The 7,471-nt window shown below is 36.8% G+C and overlaps 1 pseudogene; it reads right to left on the bottom strand.

Annotated features, from left to right (window-relative positions):
- Window positions 1-4,591: 4,591 nt before the first annotated feature.
- On the bottom strand, window positions 4,592-4,761 carry LOC102472258 (DNA-directed RNA polymerases I, II, and III subunit RPABC4 pseudogene; annotated as a pseudogene).
- Window positions 4,762-7,471: the final 2,710 nt, after the last annotated feature.

Below are 7,471 nucleotides of genomic sequence, written 5' to 3'. Positions count from 1 at the left end.
TAATATATATAATATAATATAATATATATATATAATTTTTCTCCATATTTCTCACCCGCTGCCATTTCCCACCCTCCTCCCACACTGTCTCAGTGTCTACAGTTTCTTTCCATTCCTTCCGACACATACACATTTTATTAATTCACAAAATAATTCATCTAACTACTTTCAATAGCAAGTTCAGCTGATATATACATATCTGTGAACACATGTCTGACTTTAGGCATGAAACTCTGGGGACAATGAATATACCATAAAGTAGCACCTAGCTAATGCTATATAGCTTACTGCAATCATTAAATAGGTATTTTTAAATAATTTTTTTTAATTTCAAAAAAGTAATTTTAGCTTTAATAAATCAAAATTTAAAAAAATCCTAAGAGAATTTTGCTTAAAACTTAAAACCAAGAAACAAGTTAGAATTCTGTTCAAATAGTAGGTACATGAATCTATCAGCAGCTCAAGGCAAGACAGAAATCTTTAAATCTGGATAACAAAGCATAGAAGAATATCTGTGATGTTTTAGTCAAAGGTCTTAAGATTCTATCTCACCAGTTCAGTCTCATCTACTTAATCTATCTTCCGTTGTGGTATGTTTTTCCCTTTAAATTCTGTAAGATAACATTCAACTCCAGATTTGTCCCTATCATTAAATTGTCCATTTATTTAGTTGTTTTTGAACTCTTATTTCTGTGTGTCTGTATTTAGTTTTTCTGGTATAGAACTACCTTCAGAACTTCTTGGAAAGCTGGTCTGGTGTTGGTAAATTCTTTTGGACAAGAATGTTCTTGTCCTTTCTTCCCATATGAAGGATAATCTTGCTGGGTACAGTATTCTTGGCTGAAATTGTTTTTCACTTTACATATATTTTCCCATTTTGTCCTTGCTTGCATTGTTTCCAATAAGAGGTCTGCAGTTAGCCTGATGGGATATTCTTTGTAGGTAACTTGACGTTTCTCTCTTGCCAATCTTAGTATCTCGTCTTTGTGGTTCTGGTCAATCTGGCTATAATGTATCTTGGAGAAGATCTTCTTAGGTTTTTTCTATTTGGGGTCCTTTGTATTCCTTGGGACTAGATCTTTTAATGCCTCTCTAGGTTTGGGAAGTTTTCTTCCAGGATTTCATGGAATAGATTATCAATGTCCTTGTTAGTCTCTTCACCTTCTGGGATACCAGTTATCCAGATGTTTGGACGTTTGATGGTATCTAGTATTTTTCGTATATTATTCTTATTGGGGGTGGGTATTTTCTTAGTCTTCATGTTGGATTTTTCTAGGCTAGTGATTCTGTATTCTACTTCTGAGATTCGATCTTCTGTATGAGCTAGTCTGCTTTTAATACTTTCGAGGGAGGTTTTGATTTTATGTATTACAGCCTTCGTCTCTAATAGTTCCATTTGATTCTTTTTTATGGTGTGTATTTTCTCTTTCAGATCATGCAAGTGCTTCCTCACCTCCTGGAACTCATCGACTCTTTTCTCCTGTGTCTTCTGGGGTTCATTGTCTCTTTTTTCTTGCATCTCTGTTAACTTTGTCACTATGAATATTCTAAACTCTTTATCTGACATTTTTGTGAGTTTCATTATACTGTCTTTGGATAAAGAAGAGTTATTCTTTTCCCTTGGGTGAGAGGAGGTATTTTCTTGCTTTCTCATATTTCTCGTGCCCCTGTGGTGATTTCTGGTCATCTGGTTGGTTGTGCATTTCTTCCTAATTCTTGAATTTCAATCTGAGTATACAGGGGCTTGCAGGAGGAGGTGATCTGCAATCTCTCTTCCATTCCATTTTTCGCCCTTTGTGCGTCAGATTCAGCGTGAATTGAGGAATATTCCAACCCTAATAGTATTCAGATGTTTGGATAAGGTTCACTTAGACCTGTCTAGACACTCAGTGCGTGGAGGCTGAACAGCCAAGGGATGAAGTTAAAAGAAAAAAAAAAAAAAACAGAAGAAGAAGGAAGAAGAAAAAAGAAAAAAGACAATAAAAATTTTTATTATAATTTTAAAAATCAAAAAATGAAAGCCGTGCAGTGTGGACACATGCCATGTGAGAGCAATATTTCACAGCTCAAGTTCAGTTGCCATCTTCACTATACATCTTTATAGTATACAACATGGTTTTATCCCAGCATGGATATAGCACATATCAGTAAAGTCAAAGAGATTACTATATACATTATCATCAGCAGATAACTTTTTAAAGTTTTGTCTATTAAATGTGTTGTTCATTTTTTCCCTGATTCCCTCCCTCTCATCCACTATTGCCCACCCTCTCCTATACTGTCTCTAGTATATACAGTTGCCCTCCCTGTTATTATACCTCCCAATCTTTTTGTTTCTGCTATAAAATGCAGATATTCAGTATTTATTAAGCAGGAACATACAATGCTTATCGTTCATAGTCTGGCTTGTTTCACTTAGCATTAAATCTTCCATATTCATCTACTTCACATCAAATGCCAGGGTCTAATTGTTTCTTATGGTTGAGTAGTATTCCATAGAGAACGTAGGTCACATTTTTCAATCCACTCATTTTATTTATTCATTTTTTTACAAATGAAGAAATTTAGGACAGAAACGTTTCATGGTATTAGGACACTTCCATGTTCTTAACCTCTGCATTACACTATTTCTTAATAATCATAGAGCTCTCGAAAAAAATGTCATGCAGAGAAACTGACCAAAGATTTTCTTCTCAAATGTTCCTCTTATCATTCTCCCTCCCTCTAATCTCTGCAAATGTCCTCACCACCTACTCAACTTTACCGCCAAAACTCTACCACTAGACCTAGAGACAACTCTACCTCCAAATCTAGAAAATGTAGATATTTTAACTACTCTCTTCTTTCATGGTACAATGAAGGGATAGTCTTTTTTTTGTTAAAGGACAATCCCTCCACCTATATTGGTTCCCTTATTCTTTTGGCTTCCCATAAGACTTATTCAGTCTTGCTTGCCTGTGTCTTCAACCAATCCTTCCTTTGGATTTTAAACATATTCTAATGGTTCTTATGTTCAAATAAGCAGACAAGTACAAAACCTCTGGATTCTTCAGTCTTTTCAGTTATTGAACAATCTCACTACCATAAAACACAAATGTCTTGAATTGTCTACATTTCTGTTTCCACTTTTTGACCTCAATCCACTCCAATCTGTCTTCTGCCTCACACAATTCCACTGAAATAGCTTTTGATAAGGTCACAGTGACACTCATGTTGCTAATTCCATCCTTCTTGGCAACTCAACAAAATTCACCTCATATGATCTCTGTACTTCTTTTTTTTTGGAGAGGTTTTCGCTATAGGGCGTTTGCGCTCGCCAGACAGACAGAGAGAGACATAGAGACAGAAAGCGAGAAATCACCCCCCAAGGGGGATGGTCAAGCCGCAATCCCTTCTCCTCTATTCTCCTCTCGGGATCTTGGGCACGCACGCACATGCGCCCGGCGTGAGTTTTAAGCCACCGGGTCCGGGACGCGAACCGCGGTCAACTATGTGGGAGTCCAGCAACATAGCCATTACACTAACTGCTGGTTCCCGATCTCCATACTTCTTGATGTACCCTCTTTCCTTGGATTTTGAAAACTCTCACTTCCCTGATTTTCCTTTTATCTCTTTGACCATGATTTTACCACTTCTCATCATGGCTTTCCTATCTAACCTTGAAATGTGTGTTGTGATGTCACAGAGCTTTCCGTGTTCACTCTATTCTCTCCCTAGAATAAAAGTGTCCACTTTCTTGACTTCAGTTAACCTCTTTATGCAGAGGTTCTCAGTTTCTTATCTCTAGTTTAGCTCTTTTCTGAACTTCAAAACTATACATCTAACTTTCTATTTAGTTCCACTTACATATCTCATAAACACCTCAAAATTAGTATTTTCAGAACCAGACTCATTCTCTACCTACCCTACTGCCTTAATCCAGTTTGGCCCTGCTCTATTTTTCCTTACATCAGAAAATTATAGCACTATCAATTGTCATTTTTGACATCTCCCATCTCTCTTTCTGGAGATCCAGTTATTGAAGTCCTATAAATGCCCCATCTTTAATAACTCTCGAATGTAACTGTTTCTGTTCATCACTCTATTCAAAGCCCTCATCATGCCTCTGCATGTACTTTTGTTCTCTCCAAACAGTCCTAATGCTAATAATTTTTAGTGACTTCCTGTTCCTTTTAGTTTAAAGTCCAAAATTATTGGAGTAGGCTATAATTCCTGGCCACATTCTGAGTTCTTATGTTGTTCTACTTTCCTCTTCTTTCAGCTCCCTTGAAAGCTCTGAGTTTCTTCCTGTTTTATTATTTTATTATTATTTATTATTTTTTCCCTATGCCTGTGTTCTCTGAGAGGCAATACTGTCCAGATATAGCTAATTCATTTTCTGATTTCAGATCTCAATTTTTTTAATTGAACACAAAAATTCCTTTATACAAAGCATTAATAGATATCTAAATATAATATCATTTTAAAAATGAAGTCACATGTACTTAATTGCATTTATAAAGATCAAGTATATCGAACCAAAAACTATAAAATGAAAAGCATTAACAGGGCAAATTCAGGTGCAAACGAAAACATTCTTCTAAATTCTGTTTCACTGAGCATCAAAAACCACCGATCTTTCAGTACTTTTCTTGTACATTATTCTATATCCACATTTTCTGCATAAGATTGGGTCTCTGGATTTTATTTCATTTTCTGTGTGACATTCTCCACAGATATATATCATTGGCTGCTGCTTTCAGTGTCCTTCTAGGTGTCCATTGCATGTGCAGCATGAAGAAACTTCTCACTCAGTGCAGTCAGACAACAAGACTCATCTCTGTGTGACTGCCAACTTCTCAGGTCTCAATTTAAAAGTTCCTTCTCCCAGTAGACCTTCTCTGACCCCTCAAGACTAGATTAGAACCCTTGCAGTGACATCCCAAGGGCCACCTATACATGTTCTACAAAAAGTATTTATTGCAACTACTTATCTTTCTTATTGTACTATAAATGCTACGTTATGAGGGACAGAAACATGAATTTCTTCTGCTATATTTACAATGCTTAAGAGAGGACCTGAAAATCATTGATCGTTAATAATTTGTGAGTGACTTAATCAACAGAAGAGTAGAATTCACATATAGAATAATTAATTGAAGGTGGCAATAGGAAGACTTTAAAGACTTAAAGTAGGAAGACTTTAAGGAGAAAGTGGCTGTTGAACTGAGTCTTGAAGAATGAAGGGGAGATGGAGATCTTTTGAATTTGAAACATCTTTAAAGAAACAGACACAGAAAGTTGGAGGTCTTAAAGTATATGATAGGTACAGGGACTTAGAGTTATCCAGTATGGCTGGAGCACAGGAAAGAGGGGTGGAAGCTAAGACTAGCAATGTGGGTTAGGTATGGTATGAAAATCTGTGTGTGTACCATCTGATTAATGATGTCTGGCAGTGTCTAAGAAAAACGGCAAGTGTGATTTTACATTGTGGAAAATTCAGAGCAGACTAGAGGTACCAGGACAAGGACTAACCTCAGAAATACAAAGCAAAATGGATATAGATAATTCCTTTTTTCTTTTGTGGCTCCACTTCACTGTTCTGAGTCTTCCTAGAGACCAGGTTCCCTAGTTTTAGTGGCCAAAGAGCATGTCTAAAACCTGCCTGTCTTTCTAAGGCACTAGAGAAGTGACCAAGTATAAACTTAGAGAAATGAGGAGTCATTTCTGGTTCTTGCACACCCATCAGTACAGTTACCCAAGCTCATAGAAAAATGGTGTCTCTTTTTTTCAGTTTGGTAAATCACATTGCAACTTACATTAGACTTGTCATTCCTTCAGGAGTCTTGGACTTTCCTAGATGAGATTTGTAAGTCTTTAGGCAATTGGTATTCAGTACTATAAAGTCTGTTTTTTTAAAAGAGCCATATTGGGAAACAGAGAACACTCACACCGACCTTTTGTCTGAATGGCTGCCTTTGCATACGTCACAGAAATGCATTTAGAAATTGCTCATTCATGGAAGCTGTTCAGAAGCAGGGGAAGGGAAGTGTCCTAAGAATTGGCAACCAATGGCAAAGCATTGCAGAAAAGTACAGGGACATTCAGATATGATGAATGGGGTCATTTTTGCCTGAAAAAAAAAATTGGTACTTCTTTATTTGGAGGGTGGACCCATAATGCACTTAAGTTCTTAATTGAATACATATTGTTTTGTCACAGATGATAACAAACATGCCCATGGTATTAGTCTCACTTTTGTTCTCATTGACCTGAGTGACCCTTAGAAACTCCTCTCTGGGTGTTAGTTTTACCCTTTGTAAAAAGAGAGAATTTAACTAAATCTTCTTTGCACTCCCTTCCTACTCTGACATTTGACAGTTCTATGATTTCAATGGGATACATTTATGCTTGCTGTGGTAGAAATGCAATTGTATATGACTAGAAGATGGGTCGTAGAAATAGTACACTTTTATTTCAACTAACACAGTAGGTTTTGTGTATGTGTTTTGATGTATAATTCATGAAGTTTCCTGGTTTCCAGCTTAGAGTTCGTGACAATAAAATTATATTCTGCCTAATTAGTTTGCTATGTCATGTGTGTGTGGGTAGGGGGCATATTACAGAAGAGTGTGTCAGCTAAAAGGGGTCATCTGGAGGTGGTGGTGGAGGTAGGCTCCTGTTTAAGATGAGTAAAGAGGAGAATGGGGAGAAAAAGGATAAAGCAGCTTTAAGTGGTCTGCTCAATAGTTTGTGAAAAACGCTGGAAACAGTTATTAGTTTGTCAACTAAATCAGAGCCAATCTCAGCAATACACTTGAAATATTTCTGAGGTGGGACACCAAGCTATTTGTTCATTCATTGCTACATTAATAGGGATAGGAGGTAGTAGTGAAGTTCTTCAGGTTTAGGGAAGAGGAGATCAAATCAGAGAAACAGCTCATGACTTTTCTCTTTCTTCCAACTCTCACTCAGTTGACAGAGGAAGTCCAAAGATCCAATGCCTTCTTATCATATTTTCTTTTAACTTCTCTTCTTCTCCTCCCACAAACATCCTTAACATAGAAAAGAAAAAACTGTAGAGCAAGGGCCAAATTGCCTGTAACTTCTCTGCTCCATTCAATCCCAGGCATCAAGTTTACTACCCCCTACAGAAGAGTTCCCACATATAGAAGAATCACATTCTCTTTCATCTTTAGTTCACTCCTTAATAATAATCTTCATCAAGATTTTGTTAATAGCCACATAATGGAGATACTGGGACACAGGGGCTATTAAATAGTGTTGAGGAGGGAGAAATTTGGGTATCAAAGTCAAATCACTTACCTCCCAATGTTGCAGAGAATCAGCAGGTGGTGTCACATTTTACTATCCAGTATGCTGTATTTGGTGTATAAGCCATATTTTGTTAACCCTTAGCTCTTATGCTTTCCCACAACTTTACATTATTGTTTCAATGAAGAGATGCAGGAAAGTGGAATTTATTTTTATT

The sequence above is a fragment of the Tupaia chinensis genome, unplaced genomic scaffold (assembly GCF_000334495.1).
Source record: "Tupaia chinensis unplaced genomic scaffold, TupChi_1.0 Scaffold144058_2, whole genome shotgun sequence".
In the NCBI taxonomy this organism is placed as follows: domain Eukaryota; kingdom Metazoa; phylum Chordata; class Mammalia; order Scandentia; family Tupaiidae; genus Tupaia; species Tupaia belangeri.
Note: the sequence above shows the minus strand (reverse complement) of the source record. Positions and strands in the feature narration are given on the sequence as shown.